Consider the following 12,144-nt stretch of genomic DNA (forward strand, 5'->3'; position numbering starts at 1 on the left):
TAGTCTCCATTTTTTCTCCTGTTTCTATTCTGAGAACCATCTTAAGTTAGAAGACAGCAGATAGTAGTATGGTTTGGGGTCTTTTTTTTTATTATTATTTTTTATTCAGAAAAAGGGAAGACTACTACATGACTTGGAAGTTGTGCTTCATGCATTGTTTCATAGGTGGGTTGGGTATCCTTCTCCATGGTAAAGGAACATATTGCAGAGTTGAAGCAGGAAAGGAAGCAGTAACSTTATGTGTAGCTGTGAGTCTGCTAAAGCTCTGTGTCTCTAACCTTTTCCTGTTTAGATTTAAGCTGTTAGAAAAAAAATCTTCCTATTTATATATGAATTTTCATAAAGCCCAAATCATAGGCAGAGCCATCCACTAAAACACAACCTTTTTAAAAAAACAGTACCCTTTTACAGGGATCAGAATGATAGGCACAGGAAAACCTCTTGCTAGATGTGCAAGTAACAGTAATTGGTGGTATGTAACTGCAGGGTGGCAAGGCAGTGTAACCAGCCAGCCTGAACTTCGCCACTGCTGCAACATCACTAAGTCCAAATCATTCTCARAGGACAGTTTCCCAAGTAGCTTCTAAGAAACAGTTAAAGATTGCTCCGTGTTTGTTCTCTGTAGATCTTTCTGGTGTGTCCACAGCTGGTAGTGTGATACATACTCCTGTTTCCTCCTTTGTTGCAAGTTAAGCTGATTTTTTTTCTTTTTTTATTGGCTACTTTGTCTGCTCTCCCCCAGTTTTGCCTGATACGGTGAAAAGTTGGCATTGCTTCTTACGATTTTAAAGGTTTTTATGTTCCCTGATTTTTTCACTGATTTCACTTACCTAGACTGGCATGATGAGTGAGGAGGTTTCCCCTTGAACCAGAATTGGGTCATAATTGTGGTGGTCACAAGAATAACTTGGTTTGGTAGGTTAAGTGCAGTTTTGTTAGTCAAGTAGCTGTTTTTTTTCCATTTGGCATTAAGCTGCCTCTGAAGACATTGTGGTCTGTTAGAAGAGAACTTTGTAACCTTGGGCTTTTCATAGCTGTTATCTGAGTGGGAGCCATCCCAGACAAGACAAACTGTTTGCACGTTTTTGAAGAAAATTGAGGTGTTTTACTGGTTATAGTATTTTGGGTGATAATGCTTTTGCCAAAGCATATTATTCTGTTTATATGTAGAAGCTTGTTAAGATGGTGAAAATGCACTCAGGATTGTGCTGCYGTGAAAATATGGATAATTCATCCAATCAGACGGTCAGAGTAGTCAGCAGTGGCACTGGRACCAGTCCAGAATGTTCAAACTGAATGCAGGTGTGGTTAGAATCATGGGATCATTTGGGATGGAAAATACCTCCAACATTAAGTCCAACYGTTAACACAGCACTGCTGTGTTCACCACTAACCCATTCCCCAGGTGCCACATCTTTACATCTCTTGAACACTTCCAGGGATGGTGACTGATGGGTAGCCTGTGTTGCTTCCCAATATCCAATSTAAACCTGTCCTTATGAATGAATGGTTCATTTACCATAGCTGGTAGAGGTTTCACAATTTGAATTGTGGGGTTCTGTAGAGTATCARATTTATATGAGAATGTTTTCCTTTGAAAAAGAAGTCACTCAACAATGGTTCAATTTTGTTTTATGTTCAGGAATTCTACAGAAAGAAATCCTCAGGCCTATACTGTGTAGAACTTSCAATGTAAACTTCAGAGTGAAATTGCAAGACTGGCAAGTGTTCCCATGGGTGTTTTGAACCCTTATGGGAATGTTGTTACAGTGTTGACAAAGATATACAGCGTAGTTGTGGCTTCCCCATCCGTGGAAATGTTTAATCTCAGGTGGGTCAAGACTTGGAGCAATCTGGCCTAGTGGAAAGTTTCCCTGCTCATGACAGGGGGCAGAATTGGATGGTGGTTAAGGTCCCTTTCRACTCAAACCAGTCTGTGATTCGGGGATTCTGGGCACCGCTGAAGAAATTGCAACAGGGTTTTTAAAGCAGACTGCAAAAGCCATGTCCATCCCGGAGCTAACAAGTCTAACTTGTCCAGGAGCACATTACTGAGAGGCCCAGAGCCTGTAGAACTTTTGTAACATGTGTGTGCACAAGAATTAAGTAGGTATTACTGTATTAAAATATGAAAACAGATAAAGAAGAGATAGCAAAATAAAACTCAGCTCCTGGATTAGGCCTCTGTTCCTCTTCCTGATTATCCTACCTTTGAAAGCAGAATGCTGTTGTGGAGCTCACTGGGCTTTGCTCATATTTTTTTATTTTACTTTTTTTTTTAGGCCTTCAGTCTAGAAGCTATTCCTGCAGGGTCTGTGTTTCCAGGAGGCTGTGGTGTTGATTGTGGTCCGTGAGACTCCATTTGGAGTGGAAGGGAGGGCTCTGGTCAGTAGGGCCTCTTGGGGAAGGGATTGCAGAGAGCTCCGGACACCTGGAGCTGGTCTCTGACCTCCAGGTGCTTGTGCTAGACTGGTCATTAAGTGAAGAATCTAGTATGGTTTCAAGAACCTAGGGCTTGTTTCAAAAGCTCTTTCTATTTTAGAAATTCCTAGGTTTAGAAGAATAATTTTGGGTTTCTTGCTTATCCTGGATGTGAAATTACACCTGAGAGGTTTATATTTATGTGTATTTGTCCTTTAGCTTTAAGATTTTTGGGACATAAACAGTCTATTAAATTCTTGTGATTCGCATTCTCATCTTCAATGGAAAAGTCCTGAATGCATAATAACTCTAGTGATCTTTTTCCACATCTTCCTTCTGTGAACTCATGYTGCCCTTAGATCTTATGGTGTGACTTCAGTGGAAGGAAATCAGAAAGTCGGGTTGGAAAAAGATGTATTGATAAATGAGGAGAAGTTCCAGCCAAAGCCAGGGGCAAACTGAGTTGCTAGATGATTTATGTGTTTATGTTTTAATTGCAACAAGGAGTAGTCGGGCTGTGATTGGTGTTCTGAGTTTATTTTATTTGATAAAAAAGTGTTAAAGTTTAAATAGTTATTTTTTCCTTCATTTAGGTGATCTTTGGTGTTTCTACCTGCACAAGCTCTGATATTTTCCCTGCAGTTTCACAGAAGTACAGCAATCAYTTCTGGCAGCTGCTATGCAATACAGATACCTTTCTTTGATCCTGCTGGTAGACCTCACTTGTCTCTCATGACTGCTTCTATGTTGTTGAGTCTTGCCTCTAGTAGATCTTTCAAGCCTTGAAGATATCTACTAATATTTTGCAAATAATTGCCAGATCTATTAGCATGTAAGTAATTGAAGTMCATTGAAATCTCCTGTGGGTGCAGAGGGCTGACCTTGGCCACAGCTGCCTGTGAAGGGAGCTGGCTGTGTTGCTGAGGCAGCAAGGGAAGCATGTCATTCCTTTGTGAGGAGCAGGAGCTGGAGCAAGGAGCTATGTCCAGCTAGAGGCACAAAAGAGTCGCTTGCAAAGCAGCAGGCAGGAAAAAAACAGGGAGAAACCTGACAGAAAAGATGGACCGCAAAAGGCTCATCTAGAGGAAGTCATAATGAGTTTAACTTCAGTGGAAAAATAGCGCTAGARGAAGGGTAGGGATTGGTTCAGTAGCTGCGAGACACAAAGAAATGATGACTCACAGGAAAAGTTTTGCCTTTGAGAAGATTGAATAGCACAGCCATATATGCACGACATCCCTTAAATGATGTTATTTAATTTAATTGCTAAATAAAATGGATTTACTTGTTGACGCAAAATGGAAGTAGTACCAGATTCTCTTACACTCTGCAGCATAGTGTCTGGAAATGTTTTCCAGCAACAGTTTTTTTTCCAGCTTTCTTCGCTGAAGATTTTTCAGTGATGAGAAAGAACCACTTGGGAGAAGCTTGGGGATGAAACAGATAGATTTATTTAGCATTAAAGGAAAAAGAGACACACCCACCCTTACCCCCGAAAGAAAAACCCCAACAACAAAAGAAACTCAAACAAGGACACAAAGCAAAACCAAGAAACAGAATTCTGTAAGGGACTTGCTTATAAATGTATATTAGTGTGATTCTGGTAAAAGTATCCACACATGTAACTTGTGTGTATGCCAACYTTTCACTGCATGCAAAATACTTGTGAATGAGTTTCTGGGAGTGCTCATATCATGAGAATTGACACTTGTGTGCTGAAGCTATGAATTCAGCAACATCCCAGCAACTAGCTGAATTTAAAGGAGGAATAAGTTGGAACCCTGTTCTGTTTTGATAATTACAACCCTGCTTGGAAGAGGCAGGACCCAGCCTTCTCCCTGTGTTATTGAATTGATAGTTGCTTGTTGAGATCTCTGTCAAAGCCCATCGAGTGCTGTCTGACCACAGGTCACAGGCCAGGTACATATCAGAACTGTGGTTTTAAAGGAAGGTTACAGGTATCATACCTGCCCATAAACACCATGAGGCCTGTATAGTTGACTTTCACAAATCTGACCTCTGGCATATTTTTCATCAGGGATTGGATAACTGGAATAATCTTCTTACATCATTYGAATGTCAGGCTTGGTTTAGGGTATTGGCACACAGCATGGCACACATCATTTTCCYGTCCCTTTTCCCCACCCCTGTTAGTTTTGGTTGACTGGTATTTCAAAGGTTTTGCAGTRAGTTGCTGAAAAATCTGCAAAGGCTTATTTTCAGAGGAGTATTGACTGCCTTGATGGCCAGTACTTGATTCAGATGGTACCACCTGCACAAGCATCRCTTTCTAGTTCTCTTCTGCTTTTCSCTGGTCTTGTGTTTTTGTCTRTCCTTGCATTTCTGGCACAGGGAATTAARCTGGATATTTCACAAAATAAGCAGGATAGTTGCCAAAGATGAGTGACAAACAAAGCCTAGGGCAGGCTGTGTGGCCAGAACAGGGACCTYGGGCATGGGATGGGTACATGGGTTGTGTTGGGAAAAAGGAAGAGAGTAAGGGATGGAGTTAAGATTTCCCCACTGGCAGGAACAAAGACAAAGCCAGGGAAAACCACAGTGGGGCAGGAGGCCAGGAGTGATTGAAGTGGACTTATTGGGGACTTTTTTGTGTCTCCAGTGGGTACTGGATRTGGTGTGGACTGYCTGACTTCTYRTGCCCTTCCYAAAGAGGAGAGCAGGGTTCTGCTGTTTGTAAACCAGGCCCCAGCTGTTTCCATTGCTTAGGAGAAAGTAAGTTTGCTGTTATCTCTGTGCAAGTGATAAAGCTGAATGTAAACCTGTGCCACAGCRGTTGAAAGGAAAGCTGAAAAGTCCCTGAGCAGGCGGGGTGAGAGTGGGGATGGGAATATATTATGGTTGACCTGTTAGTGCATATGCCTTTGTTTTCGAAGTGAATACTTYAGCAGTTGGTGCAGCCTGCTGGGATTTAGGAGTTTGGTCTTACAAGGACCCTTGGAGTGTCTGGAGAATAGCAAGTTGTAGGTGTATGACTATTGCTTAAAAGTAGAGCTGGTTTGTAGCATTGAGGAAGCTTAAAAGTCAAGTTTTACACCTGCTCTTATAAACAGTTTCATGAAATTAAAATCCTGAGTTAATGGCTCTGTTGCTTGCAGCATAGTTGTGGCTAAAATGAGAGCAAGCAGTGAGTATTTACAGAAGGTTAGAAGTTCTTGCAAATTTAGGAAACGTTAACCCCTCTATTTTATTTGAAATCTCGTCTTGCCCAGGACACCATTCTATTAATCCAAAAGACAATAACAAAGTGGGTGGAGGACTGAGCAGCATGAGGTATCAAAACAGAAAAATTGTACCCAAAATGGTTCATGTCCTGTTCCTATTTGGCCCAAAGRTGAGCAGGGTGGAACTGGGAATGATTCAGTTATGAAAAGGGGTTTTAAGCGTAAAATAATATTATTTGTAACAATTAGGGGGAATAGTTTTACTCTGAGTTCTCACTATCTCTCTCTCTCTCCTTTCATAGCAGGCTTAGAGTGGCCTTGCAAATTTGGAAGGGAAGACTGTCTGGCTTTTTCACTGTCAGTTTAGATCACCGTGATGTAATTCTGTCTAACACATGAAGAGCCTTTTGCTTGGCCTAGTAGAGATTAGGAATTAGTGCTTGTCTGTGGATATGCTGAGCCCCTGTTGCATGTGCTATGAATAGGACAAAGGGAAGGCAGTGCTTAAATAGTGAGGGTCCAAGCACTGCTTTTCCAAAGGGGCAGTTGGAATCAGATATTTACTTTAATGCCTTTTCAGAGGAATTATTGCCAAACTTAAGGTGGGTTTTTTTTCAATTTTGAATAGTTCCATCTTGCTCCTAAATTAAATAACATCATTTAAGCAAAGCACTAGCCTCCCTGCAAGTTYCAGGCTTTTGTTCTTTTAAGTGTTTCATTTGTCACAGTAATGCTAACTTTTCTGGGTTGCAATTTCAAACTGCTTATTGCAACAGAAACGGAAAGAAAGGGAACGAAAAGAAAGACAGAAATGAAGAAAAATAAAAATTATAAAATTAGAGAGTCTCGTGAAGCCATGTGACTTGGTAAACTGGAATTCTGAGCTAAACATACCAGAGCGCATAGGAAATTTATAAAAATGGAGCTCTGGCATTCRCTTGCATCTTTGTTATCCAACAAACATTAAGAACTGAGGAATCTGTAAAATATTTCAASGAGTCTTGAATAACTTCGCTTTCTTTTTCTATATAATATGTCAAATCAAAGTAGCTAAGCAAGATTTAAAAGAACTGTAACCCAAACAAAACCAAATGTCTGTTTACATTTTTGCTTAAGTTGCAATTTTTCCCCTCCTCCCCTGAAGAGTGGCATTGGGGAGGTCTCATTTAGTTTGCCACTTTTTGTCTTTTTTTGGTCTATGTTTATTTAATCAGTGTAAAAATAAGTGGTTGTTGTCACCATTATAAACTGCTGTAAGCAAATACTTAAATTCTGCCCTGCAAAACATCAGCCCAAGAGTTCCTGGAGGAGGCTCTTMGTGAGTCTAGTGACAAGGTTTGAGCTAGGGGACACAGCTGACTTAAGTATGTAACAGTTAATGTGGGAAAAGGTAAATTTTCCTTGTGGGCTTACAAATCCCTTGCCTTTTCAGGCTAAGCGATTTATAGTGCATGAGAGCTGCTGGCAGCATTTCTTAAAAAAAAAAAAAANAAAAAAAAAAAAAACAACCTTAAAAAAATTGCCACGTGTTCATTTTATATTGCAGTGGCCAATGGAGAGAGAACAGGAGACACTGAAAGGTAAACAAAAGAACTTCAACCCAGTAGCTAAAGGAGAGAGAARTGAAAGTTTCCTTTTGAAGAGCAGAAAGAAAACAGTACACACTTTGTTCTGCAGTATCTCCAAAATCCTCATTTCTTGGGTAACTGGGATATTAGCAAGTGGGAAGTGCCTCTCAGTTCACTAATAGTGGAAGATTTTTGTTCTTCTGCCATGTAGAATGGCAAGTAGTGCTGCAGTGGCACTCTGAAAGCACCTGGGAGTGGTAAGTACACAGTGTGGTGGTAATTTAAACTAAAAAGCAAGTTTAGATCAGCATAAAGAACCAACATTGAAATTAGGGGTTCTAACTGCAAATAAAAAACCTTTTTTCACTATGAGGATAGTCAGGTACTGAATAGGTTGCCCAGAAACTTTTTGCAGCTCTGAAGTTTTTCAAGACCTGAGTGAGGAAAGGCCTGAATGCCCTGGTCTGACCTTGCTTTGAGCAGGTCCTGGAGACTCAGACCTCCATGTGTTGCCAGATATTCTGAATTTCTGTGATTTCTGTGCTGTTCCCGCTTTCTACGCAATGTATTTGAAATCTTTGTTTTCTGAATCACTTTTTTCCATTCTTGAGTCAAAACAGTGTTGTTTTGCTTTACTGTGAAACTGGAAGGTACCATATCTTTCTTTATCCCTCATGTTTATTCCTTGTGAAAATGTTTATTGGCTTCCCAAGGCCAGGAACCTGAAATTTGCTTCTACTCCTTAAAAATTCTACKCCCTGGCAACTTCTTGAAAGCCAAGTTTGTGTTAAATCAGATTTCACTCACAGTGCGAGTGAAAGGACAAATGCTGACTGGTCTCTGTGGCTTCCTTTTGCTTTGCTTTTGAATTGATTTTATTAAACTGTCCAYTGATTTTTCTTCCTCATCTCTGAAAAGGCATTTGTTTTGTCTTAGCACCTGACATCCAAAGATCACAGCATTCTGTACAAGCTGAAATAAAATAATGAATCCACAGAGAAAGTCAAGATGCTCTGTGTGCACAGCCAGGACAACAGAGAGAATTTTGCTGGCCAATTCACCAAATCTGCAGCAAATCCAAGAGCAGAGCTTGTGTCTCTTGACTGGTGTTTTTTTTTGGTTTTTTTTTTTTATTAAATCACATTTTCTCACAGTGTCCCTCTGTAAAACCATCAGCTTTTCCTCCCTCTGCAGTCAGAAGGCCTGAAGCTCCTTGTTCAYACTAGAACTCTGTCCACACCAGTAAGTTGCTCCTGTTCTTCCTACCTGTTCTGCATGTCCTTTGTTATAGAGCATCCTGTGACAGGCTAGCAAGGGCAGTGTATATATTCTTTTCTAGCTGGTGGTTGCATAATGTTATTGTCAGGGTGCCCAGGAAATAAGTCTTTTAAAGAACCATATTGGCCTGAGAGCCCTGCTGAGGTTAGTAATTTTCCTTCAATATCTGGTTAGCTCTTCTGTTCCTGCAAGAGAATTGTCCTCAATAAACAATGGAGGTTACCAGGAGAAAGGCAGGTGGTGTTGCATCCACCTGGGACCCTGTATTTTGTACCACCTAGGTCCTGTGTAAGACTAACACATATAGTCATTCATCTTCCTTCCACCACCCTCCTTTCTTCACCATATCACTAAATGATTTGAGTTGGGATTAGTGTCTAGGCTTGGGTGGACTATTCTCCTTTACCTGTAATTCTCTAATTAGGTATTTACAGTGGGCCTCTGAAGATGGTGGGGCTGCATCAAGTACAGCCAAGAGGCAGAATTTAGCCTACTAGCCTAATTTAGCCTACRGAATAATTTCTTCCCAGCATTTGTGTGTGAATGGGGAAGATAGGTGTCTGATTGGCACATCCCTGGAAGTTTCCTTCCTCTTGGCAAACAAGTAAAATCTAGTCTCAAAGTCATGGAGACATAAACAATGTGGACTCGTGTTCAGTCACTTCTTATGATGAAACTTTTTTTATTCTCTTAGCAGAAAGATCTATATAATTAGACGCTTCAATTTAATAGAGATTTTCTGTAGAAATGCAAATGTTCTATTGGAAGATCCCACGACGAGCCACAGCGATAGCTGTAGAGCTGAGACACGTATCCTGCTTTGGCTGAGAATCTCAGTACTCTCTGGCACACAAGTGCCGTGCATCCTGAATCCTCTTCTACTTGGTTTTTCTAGTGTGATACAAAGTATACCCCCAGCCCTTTTCTCTKCATGCCACTGGCAAGGGATGTGCTGAAATGGATGCTTTCAAGGGTGGCTCTTTTGTGGTGTTCTTTGACTTGAGTGTGTGGGATAAGCACCCAGGGTACAAAAGGGGTGCTTATTTGTAAAGTTTTAGAAATCTGGAGTTATATTTAACAGGAAATAAAATCACAGCACACACTCTTTGGAACATACTTGGGTTGCTTTCCAAATACGGCTTTTGGTTTCTGGCAGGAAAAATAGGACTCTCTTATAACAACAGAAAATACGAATAGGCTAAAAGAAATGCTTTATAAAATCCCAGCTCAGCTGAAGGTAAATGTGCCAGGAAAGACCAACCTTTTTGCTCCAGTGGTTTAAGGTGCAAAGTTTCCTCACCCTTCCCCAAGAGTCCTGGGGTGAAGTGATTATGGAAAGCTTCTTAACTCCTCAACCTTGCTTTCACATGGGTGAACACATGTTCCGAAAAAAACAAGCCCCAGACCAGTTCAGTGTTCGTTTTATCTGTGTGCATGTTTGGTRTTTTTGCTGGTCCCATTTCTGTGTCCTCCCTCAGACGAGTGATAGGCCATGGAAACTACTCACTTCCCAGTCCTTTACCCTTTCTGCCGCACTTTAGTGCTCTCTTTCRGAGGCTTCTTTTTTCAGTTGTTCTAACAAGTCATGAAATTGGGGTCTCTTATAATGCTGCCAAAATATGGATTGCTTGAGGGAGACTAGTAGGTTAGTGTTGTTTGTCAAGGGGTTGGGTGCCTTCTTCTGTTTCCATTTCTCTCAGTTACCAAAAGTTCCTACACCTGACTTATAAAGGAGCCATTTKACATGCAACTTCATGTCAAGTGTATTTTTTTATTTTTTAATGTGAAATTGTATTTGTGGGCAAGTAAGTAGGCAGAACAGACCTAAAGCTATCCCTGCAGACCCCTCTCTGCCCACACTCCATAGCCTCATTGAAGAAAAGGAGTGGTGTGACACAGATGGTCAACATGCTGGCAGGAGCAGTAGGTTGAAATAAGCCTCCTGGCACCCTCTAAATGTGCTTTTGTCCATGCATAGGACATTTCTGTACTTACTGAATGCAGGAGGAAAGGTGAGCTCTTCCCCCCATATACACCCCTCTCTCCTGCGGAATATCATCCTCTAAGGAGAACAGCCTGTAACAGATTTCCTTCAGCAGAAATTGAGTGTGGCACATGGTGAAGTGCTCTAGGCCTTCCAGTAACTTCTGGAACTGGCAGGCTTCCTTCCCAGCATTTGCAGCTGCAAATAAAGGAAGAGCAACAGGCAGAGGAAGATTGCATCTTAAGCAGACCTGGGGAGGGAGCTCTGATGGAAGCCAGAAATCCATAATGACCTGGCAATCCCAGCGGCTGCAGTAGCACTATATAGTGAGAGCAGAAGAGGGCCATGCAGTTATCCCATAGGTACAAGGTGGCATGTCCCCACAGACGGCCCCTGCTGAGCCAGATAATGAGGTGGTGTTGAGGGACAATGATGTTGGTGTCTTGGTTAGATGCTCTCGGCTGGAGGCTGTGATGCTTCTCTGGCTCCCTGGCACRGGGGATCATGGTACTTACTCATGTCAGAGTTAATTGGACGTTRGAGTGTTGGAAGGAGCCTGCCTGCTTTGTGCTGGGAGATAAACACAAGGGAGCAAAAGCACCAGAAAAGCATCTTGTATCTTAAGCAAGGTTCAGAGTCCCAGGCTCTGAGTCCCATATTACAACACCCTGCACTCCAGCTGCTGCCCACGGTCAGGAGGTGTTGTGGTTTGCCCAGGGCCCTGGAGCTCTGCTTTTGCATGAGCCACCTCTGTCTTGGTAGGCAGCAGCCTGCCTGTGTGCCTTACGGATGCTTGTGGCATCTACAGCCCAGTTTGTCGGAGCAGTCAGAGGCAGCTCCTGGAGCATACATGACGTGGCAGTAGTGGTCACTGCCTTTCTGTGGAGARCCCCGTGCTTGGAGCAGTGTCCCTGCATCCTCGCAGAGATAGCAGGCTTTCTGAGGAGAGGCTGGGGTGCGGGAAATACATCACTGAGGTGCCTGAGCATGGTGTCAATTCCCGACGACTGTTCTTATTTAGCAGACTTCCTGATTTCATACACAAGTGTATCTTTATTTGTAGTTATAAATTGTTTGAGTCAGAAAATTCAAGTACTTTGATTGTCCTCCTTGCCATAAGAGAAGAAATAGAGAAATCTACTCTTGTTCATTAATAATAAGTAATAATTTTACTAAAGGCTTMATACCATCCATGCTTCCATAAATACAGTGCATGAAATCTCCAAAAATTACTGCATGTAATCAAAAGCAGTTTTCTCAAAAGACCTCAGATTTTTGTGGTCAGAGCTCCACAGAGCAGCTTCTTTCGTTTTGTTGGCTAGGGTCTGGGAGTGCTCTCTCCCAAGGTGGGAATAAGAAAACCAGTTACTAAGTGTAAGTTATGAATTATGAGGAAGATTAATGTTGTGTAGGAAAATGAACTAGTGCAAAAATCAGTTCAAATTCAATGTATTTTTACAGTGATGGGACAGGGTTTTTTCCTTCGTTCCCTGACAGTGCAGAGCTAATAATTAAAAACATCTATATTGCACAAACTTATAAACATCCTCTATGCARGAAAGGAGGGTATTGTGCTTGCTGACTTGCCTTTCCCCTCCTTCACTCTTCCCCATTTCCAAATTAGAGATTGGAATAAGAAGAGGGACTCTTTTTACTTTTCTGGGGGAGATGGGGTGTATTGTGGTTTGGGGTTGGTTTTTTTTTTTTTTCT

General features: G+C 41.6%; 1 protein-coding gene across 1 annotated transcript in view; it reads left to right on the plus strand.

Moving 5' to 3' along the window:
* Positions 1–12,144, plus strand: part of HDLBP (high density lipoprotein binding protein) — a 38,378-nt gene that overhangs the window by 1,271 nt on the left and 24,963 nt on the right. The window lies entirely within an intron of this gene.

The sequence above is a fragment of the Malurus melanocephalus genome, unplaced genomic scaffold, assembly GCF_030028575.1.
Source record: "Malurus melanocephalus ecotype Western Australia unplaced genomic scaffold, MMel_1.1 scaffold_644, whole genome shotgun sequence".
Taxonomy (NCBI): Eukaryota; Metazoa; Chordata; class Aves; order Passeriformes; family Maluridae; genus Malurus; species Malurus melanocephalus.